We start from the raw sequence: 16801 nt of genomic DNA on the forward strand, positions 1-16801 counted from the left end.
GCCGAGAGCCAGCGAAAGCCGTTGAAGGCATTAGCGCGCGGAAAGGTGTTCATTCAGGCGGTAACCGGGTGGCTTCGGAATTTGGTTCTCTAGACCTACAAAATGCAAACATAGGAGAAGGCGTAACCCTCCAATATCGACAGTTCAGAATGTTAGCTGTTAATATTCCAAGCGCACCCAGAATCAACACCGCTCACCCAGCGTACAGTTTAGTCTCTGTTTTGTAATTATCCCCTTCTAAAATTTTAAATAAACAAAATAGTTTATGAATTTCTACTTCTTATTTGCAAGTCTTGAATACAATATACTGTTTGACAAAGTCACAATCAGGTACCAACTGCAGTTGCGTTCCGCCCTCCACTAGAGGGACATCTTGGGTCGTGTTTGTAACTGCCTAGAAATGCTAGGTAAGAGACCTGTTCTCTCCCATCATCCTCCACTTCCCTTTAATGCTAGCCCATGAGAAACACAAGTTAAGCCAAAATACTACAGTTCCATTATACAGGAATAACCTCGGTCAACGCCATGGAACTCATACGATGCCTCCCCCCACATTTTATCTATATGAAATAATAAATAACCCAGATTTGAAACCCGAGGCTTGGTTTATACAGGTGGCACAGGCTGTAATCCCAGCTATTCCAGATGCTGAAGCAAATTCAAGGTCAGCCCGAGTTACAGATGGGGACTCTCCAACACAAAGTATAAAGAGTGCTGGGATATAGCTCAATGGTAGACCCCCGAATTTGTCACTAATATTTCACAAATCTCTAATATTTTAAAGTTCTTTTATGTGGCTGAGTTTTCTGTAGCGTGGATGCATACGTTGGTTATCTCATTAGTCTGCTCGTACTTCCCTCCACCAGGGTCATACAGACCATCTCACTGGCTGCTTTGTAAGAAGCCCAACCAAACCCTCGAGGTCCACTTCTGGAAGTAGATGATTAGTAGGATAAAAGGGAAACAGTTATCCGAGTTTTCACTACCTAAAAAATTACTACCTAATAAATTACATAGCCTTCCAAAATATCTACGTTTCCCTTGACATCAGCAGCCTATAAGAGGACCCGTTCCTCTTCCTCCTCTCCTTCCTCCAGTGTTTTTCTTAAGTTTAGTCACAGTGAAAACCGCATATAATATTTCCCGAATCCTCCTGACGTGGAAAGCGATGCCTGCAGATGCTTTACTTGCAGTGTCTCCGCGAGCCATGCAGTAACGCCTGTAGTTCTACAAGTAGGTTATATAACCAGGCAAGGCGACAGAGCCAGGTGATGTATTTCTTAGCTTTTGTTCGGGAAACAGTAAGTAGGGATCAAACACACATTCAGAGGTAGGTAGGTGCGTGGGTGACAACACTGGTATTTACACCCAATTCTTCCCACACTGTGGCAGGCAGAATAATGCAACCCAAAAGATGCCTGCCCGCATTAAATTCCCAGAATCTTTTATGTTATTTTTCATGGCAAAGGGTACTTTGTAGGCATAATTAAGCTAAACACTTTAGATGGAGAAATGATGTTGAATTATCCAGGTGTGCCCAATATAATGATAAAGGTGCTTAAAGGCAGGAGAGTTAGCTTCAAAGAAGATGTAAGGGGAAAATGAGGTCAGAGTGAGGCATGAAGAGCTGGGAACACAACCTTTAGAAGCTGGGGAACACATGGCATCTCCCCTGGTACCTCAAGAAATATTACAGCCGCCTTTCAAAACCCACTTTGCATATCTGGTGCCCAGAGCTGGAAGGCACGGATTTGTGTTATTTTAAGCTCTGGAATTTGTTACAACGATAATGGGAAATGAATGAACAAGTGTTTCTTATTTTGACTTCACTGAACTTTGAAGATGAAGTTCCCAGCTTTATCAAAACAAACCAAGAAACACCATAGATAGGGTGCTGGAGAGATGGCTTAGAGGTTAAGAGCATGGAAGCTCTTTCAGAGGACCTGGGTTCAATTCCCAGCAACCACATGTTGGCTCACAACCATCCGTAATGAGATCTAGTGCCCTCTTCTGGTGTGTAGGCAGACATGCAGGTAGAATACTGTATACATAATAAATACATAAATAAAATCTTTAAAAAACCCCTATAGATAGAAATATATAAGGAGGCAATATATAAGGAAGTAATAGAAAAGAAAACAATTGTTTAGAAGGTCAAGATTTATTGAAAGTTCAAGCATATGTATAGTGACTGGGGTCTAGCTAGTACAGAAGGTGCTTACTGTGAAAGAACAGGTACCTACCTGTATGATCCTCGAACCCATGGAAAGAACTGTAGAATCCCATTGCTGGGAGATAGTGGCAGGTCAGTACTAGGGCTTGTCATCCAGGCAACTGAGGCAGCTTGTCTTCAACACAAAGTGGGTAAAGATGTTTGTCATTAAGTCTCAGGAGCATACATGCTGGAAGCAGAGAACTGGCCCCTCAAAGTTTCCCTTTGACCCCCACGTGTGCACTGACCCCCCCCCCACGTGTGCGCTATGGCTTGTACCCTTCACAAGTAAATGCATGTAATTAAAACAACCAGGGTGACAGTTACTGAGAATTGACCCTCAAGGTTAGCCTCTGGTCTCCACACATGTGTGCACACACTACATATACATGAACAATGTGTGAGTCCACACATGTGCACACACAATATCCATAGAGATGTTTAAATGCATTAGGATTTACTCTTTCAAAGAATGTTAATCAGACATACAATGTGTCAGGGCTAGGGCCTTATCAGGGAACAAAGCAGGCAAAATCCCTGCCTTATATTCTTCTGAGGAGCTCCTGCATGAAGAAGTCTATTGATCATCTCGATATGTGAACTGTGAGTATTTCTTGAACAGTTTTCTTAATTGTCCAACCACAGGAGAGTATTTGAAAAGAATTATGCATCCCTAGTAAGTAGACTACAGAGAACTATTAAAATGTTAATGCGGAAAAGGACCAATATCTAATAGCTACCGAAGGAAGAATAAATTGTGAAGCAAAAATGGATAGCATGGATGGCCCTACTTGTCAAAAATATCAATAGTATTTATTTTCAGAGGACGGCATGGAAAGGGCCAGAAAGAAACCAAATCTCTTAACACAAGCAGCCACCTTTGGAGTCAAGTCAGGAGGCCAGCACCACCTATGAAACGTTACATTTTCTGTTTATTCCCCTCATTCTGTTGCCTTCCTTCCCTTGTAGGAGAAACCTCCCAACTACTGTGTATACACTTCATTAGCACCAGAACTTTTACCCTGTGAAGTCTAGATTTAATACGTGCATGGTGGACAATGGCTAAGGTCTCATGCTTGCGTCTGTGGTGGTGGATCTCTGTACATTTTCCACAGGTTGGATTTACCATTCACCTTTGGTCCTTCATGAGCAGAGCAATGGTTCCTTCCTGTGTTTCTATCACAATGATTCTCCAAGCCTTTCTTTCTTAGCTTGCTTTCCCTCCCCACTCTCTCCCTCTTTTCTTTTTTCTTCCCCTGTTCTGACCCTCTCTCCTTCCTTCCCCTCCCTCTCCCTTGCCTCTTCCTTTCTTCTTTCTCTAGAGCAGACCAACCTCTTTCTTACTTTGCCCATAAGGATATAAGCAGCCCTCACTGGCCTCTGGCATGAGGCTGGCGATGAGATTAGGCATCACTTTTCTCCTACACATCCCAGCCTCATCTCAACTGCCAGAGCCAGGCCATTGACATCTCTCCCGGCATTTCATCTTTCAATCTTATTAAATCTAGACCCTTCTGGGATGGTCACTCCTGGAATTCTCACTCATAAAAGGGTGCTAGCCAAATGTTTTAATTTTGCTTCTGTTGCTATGATAAAATATCCTTTCAGAAAGTGAGAAAGAATTTCCAACAGCTTGCAATTCCAGGTCACAGCCCAGCTCTGTGGGGAAGACCAGGCAGGAAGGAGCTCAGTTACATCACACACTCAGGAGCAGAGAGTGGTTAATGCATGCTTGCTTGCATGCTCGCTTGTTGTACTCAGCTCCATTTCTTTACTCACAGAAACCTGCCTAGGGAATGGTGTCACCCACAATGGGCTGGGTCTGTTCACAGCAATACTTAAGACAAATCTCTCATACATAGCCATAGGCTAGCCCAATGTAGATAATCCTTCTCTCCCATAGACAGCTACAGGCTAGCTCAGTGTAGATAATCCTTCTTTCCCATAGATAGTTACAGGTTAGTCCAATGTAGACAATCCTTCTCTGAGCATCTCTTCCAGGTGATTCTAGATTTAGGATGTTTATGGAGGCCAACAGTTAATGTCACACACACGTGTTTATCAGGCTCCTCTGTTGGGCATGGGCAGGAACTAACGATGACAAGTGAAAGGAGCAAAGCTCAGTGAGAGGCTTGTTATGCACCCACCTTCAGGCTAAGCGCGTCTCCATGTCCCTGCAAAGGTGGGGAATGTTATTCTCTTTACTTGTCAAGTGAATAAGACTCAAAGATATTAAATAAGTTTCCCAAGTCTGCCTGGCTAAGCCTGGAGCCCAGAGCCCAGGATGCCTGCCGTACCTGCTAATCACCCTTTCCCACAGGCTGCATTGGATGCCTGACTTAAATCAAATGCCTTTTAGACTTGAACTTGAGAGTCAGGTGGTTTCCATCTTCTCCTTGCTTAAGCATTCCTTTAGCATAAAGTTTGGATCAACATGTAGTGACTAGAATTGGACTTTTATGTCCACTGATGTTTACAAGACTTTTAAAAAAATATTTCTTTTATATGTATATTTTGCCTGCACCCCATATGTGTAATGCCTTATGATGTCAGAAAAGGGCATCTAATCCCCTTGAAGTTGCGCTATGGGGTGCTGGGAAATGCCTACAGTGCTGTGATGTCATAGAGCTTTTATGAGTTAGCAACAATTGCATATAGATTGTGTCTTGTTAATCCAACAGCATCTGCAAATGTTTAAAGAATCCAGTAGCCATCTTTAGATAGGTTATACTTTTAACATATTATGTTTTCTGACAATGGTTAACAGAGATAGAGACTAGAGAAACAGTTGTGTGTTGTATATCTCTATATTTGCTGTGGTCCTGTTACAATAGCCAAGTCATAAAATCAGTGGGTAAAATACATGTGGTAAATATACACAAGGAGTTTTATTCAGCTACAAAATGAATGTAATTATGACCTTTAGAGGAAATGGGTAGAATTGGAGAGCATCATTAAACAAAACAAAATAGCCAGAGAGAGAAACATTGTATTCTGTCATGTACAGATCTAGGCTAAGAAAAGAGAAGCATTGTATTCTGTCATATACAGATCTAGGCTAAGAAAAGAGAAGCATTGTATTCTGTCATATGCAGATCTAGGCTAAGAAAAGAGAAGCATTGTATTCTGTCATATACAGATCTAGGCTAAGAAAAGAGAAGCATTGTATTCTGTCATATACAGACCTAGGCTAAGAAAAGAGAAGCATTGTATTCTGTCATATACAGATCTAGGCTAAGAAAGAGAAACATTGTATTCTGTCATATACAGATTCTAGGCCAAGAAGAAGAGAAACATTGTATTCTGTCATATGCAGATATAGGCTAAGAAGAAGAGAAACATTGTATTCTGTCATATGCAGATCTAGGCTAAGAAAGAGAAACATTGTATTCTGTCATATGCGGATCTAGGCTAAGAAGTAGAGAAGCATTGTATTCTGTCATATGCAGATATAGGCTAAGAAGTAGAGAAGCATTGTATTCTGTCATATACAGATCTAGGCTAAGAAGTAGAGAAGCATTGTATTCTGTCATATACCGATCTAGGCTAAGAAGTAGAGAAGCATTGTATTCTGTCATATACAGATCTAGGTAAAAAGAAAAATCAACTGTCCCCCACTTCCTGGTTCCCTTCTCTCATAGTTCCCTTTCTACTTTCACTTGAAGTATAAAGTGGGAGATTACTTACTAAAACACAATCTGTATGTAAAAGTAGATAAATCAGGAAGTAAACACCCTCACAGAAACTCCTAGAATAATATCCCACCAAACATCCAGCCATACTGTGGCCTGGGTTAGGCTGGCAGAAAAGAAACCGTTGTAAGCTGCAATGGCTCCAAAGCTCTGCCCAGGGTTGGAAGCCACGGGGGACCCTGCTGTCTGCACCACTTAAATCAGTTCTCTGAAAACAGGGACCCAGATGGTATCACATTAATTCTCTGCGGAGAAAGTCACCTGCACACTGGCCTGTGCCCACTGACTGGAGATGCTTATTTGGTATCTAACCACTAAGAGGGAGAGGGCGTTTAATCATTAACTCTTTTCTCGCAAATAAGGACCACTGATGACTTGTTAAATTAAACATTTTTTACATGGTTTGACAAGCCATTCATCACAATCAGAAATGGGCAGAGAAAAGCAGGAATGAAGCTGAACAGGAACACCAGACAACCTCCCCTTTTGGGAACATGGTAGTGTTTGCATGGCTTACTAGTTAACCTGTACGGATTCACTGGATGTCTTAAGGAAGTTTTTCTGTGCAGAAAATAGTGTGGGAAGCAGGCAAGCTTTGTGGAATGTTCGTCCTTATTTGGAATGTTTTCCCTCCTGCTTTGCTCTTCTTGGTGTTTACTCTGAGAAGAGGCAGAGGGAATACTGGCTGCACAATCTGTGCAGTGCATTTCAGCATAAAAAAACGCAGGGTATCCTGTTAAAAAGTAATCATTCAGGCACGGGGGAGGTGGCTCATTCAGTAAGATGCCTGTCTTGTAAACATGGGGACCTGAGTCCATTTTCCATAACTCACACTAAAAATTGTGGGCACATTACTGGGGAACTAAGACAAGAGAATTCCTGGGGCTCCCCGGTTAGCCAGTCTAGTCTGCTTGGGGATGCTCCAGGCCAATGAGAGTTCCTGTCTTAAAAAACAAGGTGGATGGCTTCTGTGAAGCGTTACAGGTTGTCCTCTGACCATCATGCATGTGCGTGTGCTCATATGCACACACACACACACACACACAATTATTGATGTTTTCAAGAGAGTGACAATAGAGTAATGTAATTAATTGAACAAAGGTCCTTTTTGACTATGACTACATAGGTCACTGACCTTGAAGTCCATTTATATGATAGATGAAAGAAGATTAATGTATCATACCCACCAAGGAATAAGGACATGGGACTGTTGGCTTGATAGATTGAGAACATGGCCTGTGGATCTGTAGATGAGACATAGCTAGGTGAGGGTAGCCTGTAGACTAGCATCATCCTGTTGACAGATAGAGGTTTCTGTCCCACCAGGGCCACACAGTCGTTCAGTCCCAAAGAAACACACAGAGGTCTACATTAATTATTAACTGATTGGCCTTGTAGTTCAGGCTTCTTATTAATTCTTATAACTTATATTAGCCCACAATACTTATCTGTGATAGCCATGTGACGAGGCAGTCACATCTTGCTTGCTCTGTGGGCTTCCTCTGTGTCTCGTTGATGACTGCAGAATGACTCTCTTGCCAGAATTCTCCTGTTCTCATTGTCCCACCTCTCCTTTCTGCCTGGCTACCAGCCAATCAGCATTTTATTAAACAAGTACAGGGTAAAACCATTGTCCCACAGCATCATTCAGTACACAGTTCAACTCTAAGGGAATCACCTGTCTATGGTGCATCATATGTGTAAAAATAACAGGTCTTGGAAACAAGGGCTGGCCAGAGTGACTCACAAGAATTTATACATTCTGTCCACACACATTTTGAATTCTGTGGATTTAGAGGTCTGGATCCCAAGATAGAATACTTACACTAGAGGAGACAGTAAAAGCCATGCTCTTGGGCACCTGAGACTTTTTATGGTAAGAGTAAAGAGAGTGAATAAGGACAGGGCCACCATTTTGACAGGTATAATTCTAACTAGTCACAGAAAGAATGCTGGGCTTAGATGATGTAACAAGGGCAGAAAAGAATATAGTGGACACACAGGTCATCATTCCCATGGGTGTCTTTTGGTTGTTGTTGCTCCAATTTTGCTGGACAAAGCATGGAAACAGCAGTCACTTCTAAGAGGCACAGATGCCTCTTAGAAGACCTCTTGGTGATGGGAGTCTCTGACTTCTCAAGCAAATGTGCTGTCCATGGTGGGGAATCAAGAACAGTTCTGTAGGTAGGAAGAAGGGAAGAAAGGAAAGAGAAAGAGAAAAGGATGGAAGGCAGAAGGAAAGAAAAAAGAGGAAGGGAAGGAAGAGGGAAAGAAAGAAAGAGTGGGGGAAGGAAGGGAAGAGAGGAAGAAGGAAGAGGGGAGGAAAAGAAGAGAGGAAGAAGGAAGAGAGGATGAAGGGAAGAGAGGAAGAAGGAAGAGGGGAGGAAAAGAAGAGAGGAAGAAGGAAGAGAGGATGAAGGGAAGAGAGGAAGAAGGAAGAGGGGATAAAGGGAAGAGGGAAGAAGGAAGCTTTAGTGATAGTTGGAGTCACTTTAGTTCATTGCATTAACTAGCCTCTTCCAAACTCATCCCAGAAAAGATGCCCAGTGGAGTCTTGGAAGAGCTGTTTCCAGATCTGATTATGTTAAGCACACATCCGAGCAGTTGTGTGCACTGCTCAGTACTGAGCAGATTGCTCCACTCTGGCAGTGCGGAATAATTCCCTCAGCTGCTTGGGTTTTGGCAGCTGCAAGCTCAGCCAAACTCTTTTCAAAGATTTGCCTTCAGTTAAAAAGCTGCTTTGCTCATGATTAGGGATAGGCCATATATAATGCCCTGTTTATGTGAGGATTAAGCTGTGGTTACCATCCAGTCCAGGGTGACAGAATGGTTAGCTTAAGTTCAGAGTCCCTCCTGAAGTCTTTGGGAATGCAGCTCAGTTCAGCTCCTCCACGAACCAGGTTTGGGGCTGTTTCCTCACGGGTGTTGAGAATTCCCCAGTGAACTTTCTGCATGAAGACTTGTTTCACAGAATCAGCTTTTGGGAGACTGTGATAGTGAGTGAATACATTTATCAATTATTAACCATATTTATCATTATTATATACATACATACTGCACAATAATTAGAAAATACAGAACAGTAAAAGGAAGAGCATAAAGACAACCATAATTATTGCTTTGTGGGCAAGTTTATTTTTATTTAAATGATACCATAAATATTGTATTATATTTTGTCTAGTGACATTTGGGAATTAGTTGAGACAGATGCTGAATGGCTAGCAACTGAAAGGAATTCTGGCTTATTAAAAAGCCTAGGAGTTTATGGTAAGCTATTATATGACTCACATAATTTCCAGGAAGATGAAGAACCAGGTTATTTAAAAGGAACAGGGTGGGAAGACAGCTTATTCAGCCCAGAACTTGCCACACAACCATAAGTATCTGATTTTGATCCCCAGAACTTGTGCGAAAAAGCTGGGTACAGTGGTATGAATTTCTAATCCCAGCATTGGGGAGGTGGAGATGAGTGTGTCCCTGGGACTCTGGACAGTCACCTAATTGTTGAGCTTCAAGTTGTCTAGAGACCCTGTCTCAAAACACGAGGTGGGTAGGTGGTTAACTTCTGTGCAATGACACTGAAAATGGCCCTCTTGTCTCTACTCAGTGTGAAGATGTGTGTGCACCTCCCCCTGCAAATACACACACACACACAGAGGGAGAGAGAGAGAGAGAGGGAGAGAGAGAGAGAGAGAGAGAGAGAGAGAGGGAGGGAGGGAGGGAGGGAGAGAGAGAGAGAGAGAGAGAGAGAGAGAGAGAGAGAGAGAGAGAGAGAAACATGAGAGAGTGTGAGTGCAGGAACCAAGGACAGTAGAGATCAAGACAGCAGGAGTTTGCTCTGTGGAAGGAGGATGTAGTCTTCTCCCCAGTCTCTTAGTGTCTCTTGCTTCAGACTCAGGAGTCTGTGTGAAAGTATCTATGTGTAATCCAGCAGTTAGGAAATGGGTGAGACTTGTAAATGGACTATTTTAGTGTCTGGAAAGGGAATCATCGGCCATTTTTTGTTTTCTAGAAGTTTTTTTTCTTTGGTTCCATCTTGCCTATTGGAGGCTGGCTCATGTGCCTGGAGACCTGTGATTCTGTTAACAGAGAAGGACAGGGTAAGGAACCTGCGCATTGCCTGTCAACTCTGCATACACGGAGCTCCTGGACCTCTTGGTTTCATTGAGGGATGTCTGGGCCTCATACCTCTAGTACTCTCCTCTTGAACAGGTTTGTCCTTGTGAAGATGAGTCCACTAGTCTTTTACAAGCCCAACTATGGTTTCCATGACTCTAGACCTTTGCCATCCTCCTTTTGTAGATCCAAGTCTAGTGATGGCCATGTTTCCCCTCTGCCTCCAGAGCCGGTCACTGTCACTTGTGTATGCTCTGCTCTGAGACAGTTTCATATACCACAGTTCTCCTTTATAAGGTATATAAATTGAGAATGGGTGTTGAATTTTATAAAATACTTTCAAGCATCTATTGCTGTGGTCAAGTGAATCTTCTCTTTGACCTGTTATAGAAATGGGCCGAGTTTTGAATGTCCTAATATTAATCCATACTTGATTTTCACATGACTTTTAGATAATTAGGTAATAGTGCTTGTGGAAACCCTTGGAAGAACATATGAGATGGAACCATAGTAACCAAAGGTGAAACTCCATTCCAAGGCATTTCGGCCTGATCTGCTGGAGCCTGAGAGTATGTGGCTGGGTTTCTCTTTTCATCGTATCCATGACATGTCCACAGGTATCTTTAGTGTTTGCCCTTTCCATGTAAAATGGGAATACATAAATGGAGGACATCTGGTGGGAATGTCTCAATAATTAACTTACTTCCCCTATAGCATAGTTAGAGATCAGAGAGTATTAGGGCAAAGACATTATTTAATTAAGTAGATCCCTGACCCATCAGAGCAATTTGTAACCATAGATTTTTAAAAAATACTACATAGGCAATTTTGTTGGAGTTGCTGCTTCAAAGAACTATATTGTGTATTGAATTATGCGTATTTTGGGAAAGTACATTTTCTTTCTTTAGTTTTTATTTATTCTTTATGACAGCTCCCATTAAAACATGTAATTAAGGAGCTGAAGAGACAGCTCAGTGGGTCAGAGCACTGGCTCTTCTTGCAGAGGATGGGGCTCGGTTCCCAGCATCCACACGGCAGCTCACAACTCTATCACTCCCATTTCAGGGGATCTAATGGCCTCTTATGGAGCCTAAATGGTGTGCATACAAGATATAGGCAAATAAAATAAAGGAATCCTTTAAAATTTAAAATAAGTTATTTTATTGAATTAAATAAAAATATATTTAAGAGAAATTTCCCTGTATTTCTTTCTCCAGCAAGAAAAACAAACAAAAGAAGAGGAAACACTGGGAGTTAAAATGGTCAGAAGATTTATTTGGAGTTGATAGTAAGTCAGAAGGAAATATAAATAGGGATTCAGTCTGCTTTAAATACAGATGCATCTTTAGTTCATACACATGCACACAGTGTGATTTTGTGCTTTACCAGTGAGGAACACATATAGCACATGTGAACACAGCTATAAAAGCTTACGTAGCTTCGTGCATGTACAATAATTGCCGTGCGTGGTTAACTTTACCCTGACTGACTTGCACCAGTGCAGATTCTGACCTTGATGTGATCAGCAGTAAATCAGAAAGGCTGTCTTATCTTTTCTTGTGTATGTGTGTCTTGCTCCCAAATATAGACCCCACCATCTTGTGGGGACATGAGAAACTGCTTACTTATTCTGATGAAGAAAATAAATTAACTTTCCTATGATATTAGTGTGACTCTTTAATCTTATTAGGTAAAAAACTTCAAAGACTCCAAAATGATTCAAATGAGTTAATAGCATCTTAATTATCTCACATCATTTTAGCAAAAGCAAGAGTGTGTCTCTGGGGCGTCTTTTGTCTCTGTAGGAAAATGACTGATGGAGCTCTAGGGAATGGCTGTTCATTAATGTGCTGACTTCTTCAAGAAATAAATGACTTGAGCCAGATATACTAGCTGGCTCAAATGAGAGAGGAAACACTGGTGACGAGGAGGACGGGCCAGATGTTAAGGGCAGAATGCAGAGGTGGTGATCAAGCAGTTTGCTCTCTAACTAGTTAAGCCACATATTTTAATCCTCAGGGACTAGTTTCTCCTGTAGGGAAGGAGTAGAGGCATGCTTAGTTGATAGACATCGCTAACTCAAGGTGCAATGGCTTTGATGTTGCTGCTTTCTTTGGTGCAAGTGTGTGGGAAAAATCAGCTGGCATGAAAGCACATCAGGAGCTGTGGTTTGGGTGTAAAATCTCCTCCACAGGCTTAATTGCTCCATCACTTGGTCTCCGGATGGTGGGAATCTTTAAGGAGTTACAAAATGTTTGGTTGGTGGAGGTGGGTCCTAATAGTTGGCCTTGAGGATTAGAACCTCTTCCTGCTTCCTGGTTGGTTATGTTGTGAACAGTCGCAAGCACTCATCAACATGGACTACGACATGGTGTATGCCATCCTACTGTGATGGTCTGTGTCCCCTGAACTGTGCGCCAGAATAAACTGCTGCCCTCTTCACTTTGTCTGCCACAAATTTGGGCTCAGCATTGTAAAGTAACTAGTCCATCAAGATGGAAGATTTGGATGAGGCTCAACACTCAAAACCAGCACTGCCCTATGAGCCAGAGGAGCTACGAGAAAGGAGAGAACACGCTACAGAGATCGCTGAATCTGTCTTGACACGTTGTGGAGCACTGTAGTCATACGCATTATATTTGTAGTGTTCTACAAGAAGGTGAAGACAGGAAAGGAGTGTGTGGAGAGGAGTTATGTGAAAACTGAAATCTGGCAGGGATGTGATTGCTGCCCATTTATAGGAGTGTACTTCAGACAACAGGACCAAATGGAGCGGGAAACATGATACAGCCTCTCCCCAAACCAAGGGGAAGAAGAGCCTAAAGACACAAATGCCAACTCAAGAAAAGAAATAAGAACAGAGGAACAAGAGTGAGAGTTTCAGAGGAAGGAAGCAGTAACTTCTGGAGAAATAGTTCAGAGGAACAATAGATTAGTACTTTTAAATGGACATGAACTTAGGTGCTACATTTATGGTTTACCAGTCGAGGCAAAAATAAACCAATGAAAAAGAATCAAGAATAGTAAAAGCCACACATAGCCTAGGAAGGACTTAGGGCGGTTGTTCAGAAGCGTCACCAGACAGGACAATGGCATGGCTGATGTGACACACCACTGTACCATGTGATTTCAGAGTGGATAATGAGGGGAAAATTCATCTTCCTGAATGCATGAAATTGGCTCTTATGATGAAATACTTGAATTTTAAGGCAAAAGAGAACTTATGCACACCTTGAAAGATGGCTCCAAGAGGAAGGGAAGCAAGAACTGGGCATTGCTGTTCCTGTTGCCCGCAGGACGCAGCACTCTCAGCTACTTCTCCAGCACCCTGTCTCGGAAACATCTGATGACCAGTGGAGCAAACTGTACAGGACACTTGGGTACATGCTTCCTTTGCTATTGAAGTGGGTACAAAGTAGAGACATTCTCAATACAACCCTCTAACACACTGTGCCCTAAACGAGTCTCTGACCATCGTGTTCTAGAAAGTCAAGAGATAAATTGAATCAATGATATTAAAAATGTAGAATTCATGATTGGAAATAAAGTGTTAAGTCATCAAATTAATAATGCTTTCATTAAATAATTATTACTAGCATAGTTCTAAGTTAACCAAACTATTCAGAAATTTCATTAAAGAAAAGCAAAAGCATATAATAGAAATGTGTTAGTTGATGTTCTCCGGAGAAACTGAGACAAAAGATGCATATATATATTTACAGCTTATCAAAAGATAAACAGACATGACTACAGATTGGCATGTCTAAGTTCATTCCATGGCATGGGAAGTTCGAGACTCAAGAAGGTGTGTGTTACGGTGTGTGTTGGGAGGAAGACTACTGGCTGGGCTGGTGCTCCGTGTAGCCCCAGGGACTAGGGAAGCCAAGTTCTAAGTTTGCCTGGATTACTGTTTTAGTTAGGGTTTCTGTTGCTGTGAAGAGACACCATGGCCACAGCAACTCTTATAAAGAAAGCATTTAATTGAGGGGCTTGCTTACAGTGTCATCGTGGTGGGAAGCATGACAATGGCATACAGACAGACATGGTTCTGGAGGAGTGCTACATTGTGCAGGCAACACACTGAGACACTGAGCCATATCCTAAGCAAAGGAAACCTCAAACCCCACCTCTACAGTGACACACTTCCTCCAACAAGGCCACACTCATGCCAACAAAGCCACACCTCCTAATAGTGCCACTCCCTGTGGGATTATGGGGGCCAATTCCATTCAAAACATTACAGTTACAGAGAGAGTTCAAGGCTACCCACGATAAGTTTAGCATTCAAAAGAGTGAAGGAGCTGGAGAGATGACTCAGTTCTTAAGAGCACTTGGTGTCCTTCCAAAGGACCCAAACATGTGGCAGCTCATAAGCACCCACAATTCCAGTCCCAGTGCTCTGATGCCTTCTTCTGATGGTGCCTACCCACATACAGAATACTGTGCTGGTCAGTTCGCTGGAGTCATCTGGGGAGAGGGAACCTCGGTTAAGAAAACACCTCCATCAAACTGACATATAGGCGAGAGTGTGAGGGCATTATTTTGGTTAATGGTTGATCTGGAAAGACCCAGACCCCTGGGACTAGCACCATCCCTGGGCAGGTCCTGGGTGGTATAAGAAAGCAGGCTGGGCAGGTCATGGAGAACAAGCCATTATGCAGAGTTCCTCCATGACCTCTGCTTCCATTCCTACGTCTAGGTTCCCTCCTTAAGTTCTTGCCCTGACTTCCCTCAGTGATAGACTAAGCTGTAAGCTAAAATAAACCTATTCCTCCTCCCCAAGGTGCTATTGGTCATGGTACTTACCACAGATCCAAAATGCAAACCAGGAGGCCATGACAATTAATACAAGCCCTTCAGGAATCATAATTAGGGCCTGAAGAGCAGTTGGCAGTAACAAAACTGAGAAAACCCTAGCAGATGAATGAAGGAGGGTGTTTATAGTAAGCTCCAGTAGCCAGCTTCATACCCACACACCCACCCTAGCCAGAGCCACAGCCAACAACCCTCCCTCATGCCCTTTGTTTCTACAGTCTTCTTGTAAACAGAGCAGGCTTACACTGGTGCAGAGTTTCAGTCCATTGCTGTCGGCCTATGAAGAAGCACAATAAAAGCACTCGACTCATTACTAGAATGTGGACTAGAGGAGAAAGAAGGGACTGAGTCCCATTATGAAGGGTTCATTCAATTGTCTTAAGACTTCAAATTCGCCATCCCTCCTTTTAAACATTGCCCTGCCACCCTATAGCATCATAATAGTGAAGAAATGCGGCGCGCAACTCTGCCAGCAGAGAAGACGACCACAACAGGATTCTTCTTGGAACGTACTTTATTGGAGCGCAGAAGACTGAAGATAAGATGGAGGCGAAAAGACCCCGAGCCCGACCGCACGGGGAATATATACAGTGCCTGGTCTGCCTATGATGTGTCATTGCTTGATTGGCTCAGCCCACACTGATGCAATTGCGTGAGCAAGATGTGTGAGCAATTGATAAGTGGATTCAAACCACTCTTGGGCCGGTAGCGAGCGTGCGCAGAAGTTGTTTACTACTAGGGACACTAGCAAATGGCGGCAACGGGCTTAGTGCCAGACCCTGAGAACTTGACAGCTGACAGTGCCGAGGTGCGCAGAGCGCGTGGTGCGCAGAGCGCCGTGGCGCGCTACATCGGAACATGACAGCTGACAGCGCTGTGGTGCGCAGAGCGTCTTGGCCCGCTACAAAGAAACCTTTCACCACACAGACCTTGGGGAGACATTTATGATTCAAAGTAGAGCACTTTCCCAAAGAGAAGAGGAGCCCCTCCTAATCTCTGTATGCGACACTGGTGTTTTCAGTGTTAGCATTCTGCTGGTGTCTGGTTACCAAGGTGACCTTACCAAACATGGAGTTGAGAAGAGGTGGGTACAGCCAGTTCTCGTGAACAGGTACAAGATGTTTCCATACCCTGAGCATTCATATATGTCTAAACTGACATACTTGGCCTTGTATCATGATCTTTTTTTTTTTTTTTTTTTTTTTGGTTTTTCGAGACAGGGTTTCTCTGTGGTTTTGGAGCCTGTCCTGGAACTAGCTCTTGTAGACCAGGCTGGTCTCGAACTCACAGAGATCCGCCTGCCTCTGCCTCCCAAGTGCTGGGATTAAAGGCGTGCGCCACCACCGCCCGGCTACTCTCATGATCTTTTTAAAATCAGCATATATTAATCATATAAAATAGTGAGTTTTGTTACAACAATTCCATATATGTGTATATGTAGGCATATTTCACCTTTTTTGCTTATACTTGCCATTTACTTATTTATTGAATGCAGTTTCATTGTGACCTCACTCAAGTGACCTGGACTACATTATTCAGAGACAGATCCCAGGGATGGAACAGGGGATGACTAGAATCGGAAGGTCTTGCACAAGCTTTGTTTCATACCAAGAAGGCTATTCAAAAGTATAGCGTCTTATAAGCTATTTGTGGATAAAAACAGATGAAGTCAGCAGAAAGTATAATACAGTGGGGTGAAGTCAGAAGGAAGCTAACTAAGCAGTGTTGCACAAAGGGAACGCAGTAGCTCAAGTACATTGAGGACTAAACACACAGTGGCCTTGAGATAATGACTTCAGTCTCTTCAGGGGAAAAGTAAGATTCCCAAGAACTGAAACCCTAACTCCTTTGAGGCCATGGCCATCCCAGACTGAGCCTTGTCACACCTGCACTTGGGCAGGGGCACAGAACTAGGTACCTTTTGTGTTTTCACAGGGCCTCTGAGAAAGCCTTGGCTTTCAACCCT

Source organism: Chionomys nivalis, chromosome 7 (genome assembly GCF_950005125.1).
Source record: "Chionomys nivalis chromosome 7, mChiNiv1.1, whole genome shotgun sequence".
In the NCBI taxonomy this organism is placed as follows: domain Eukaryota; kingdom Metazoa; phylum Chordata; class Mammalia; order Rodentia; family Cricetidae; genus Chionomys; species Chionomys nivalis.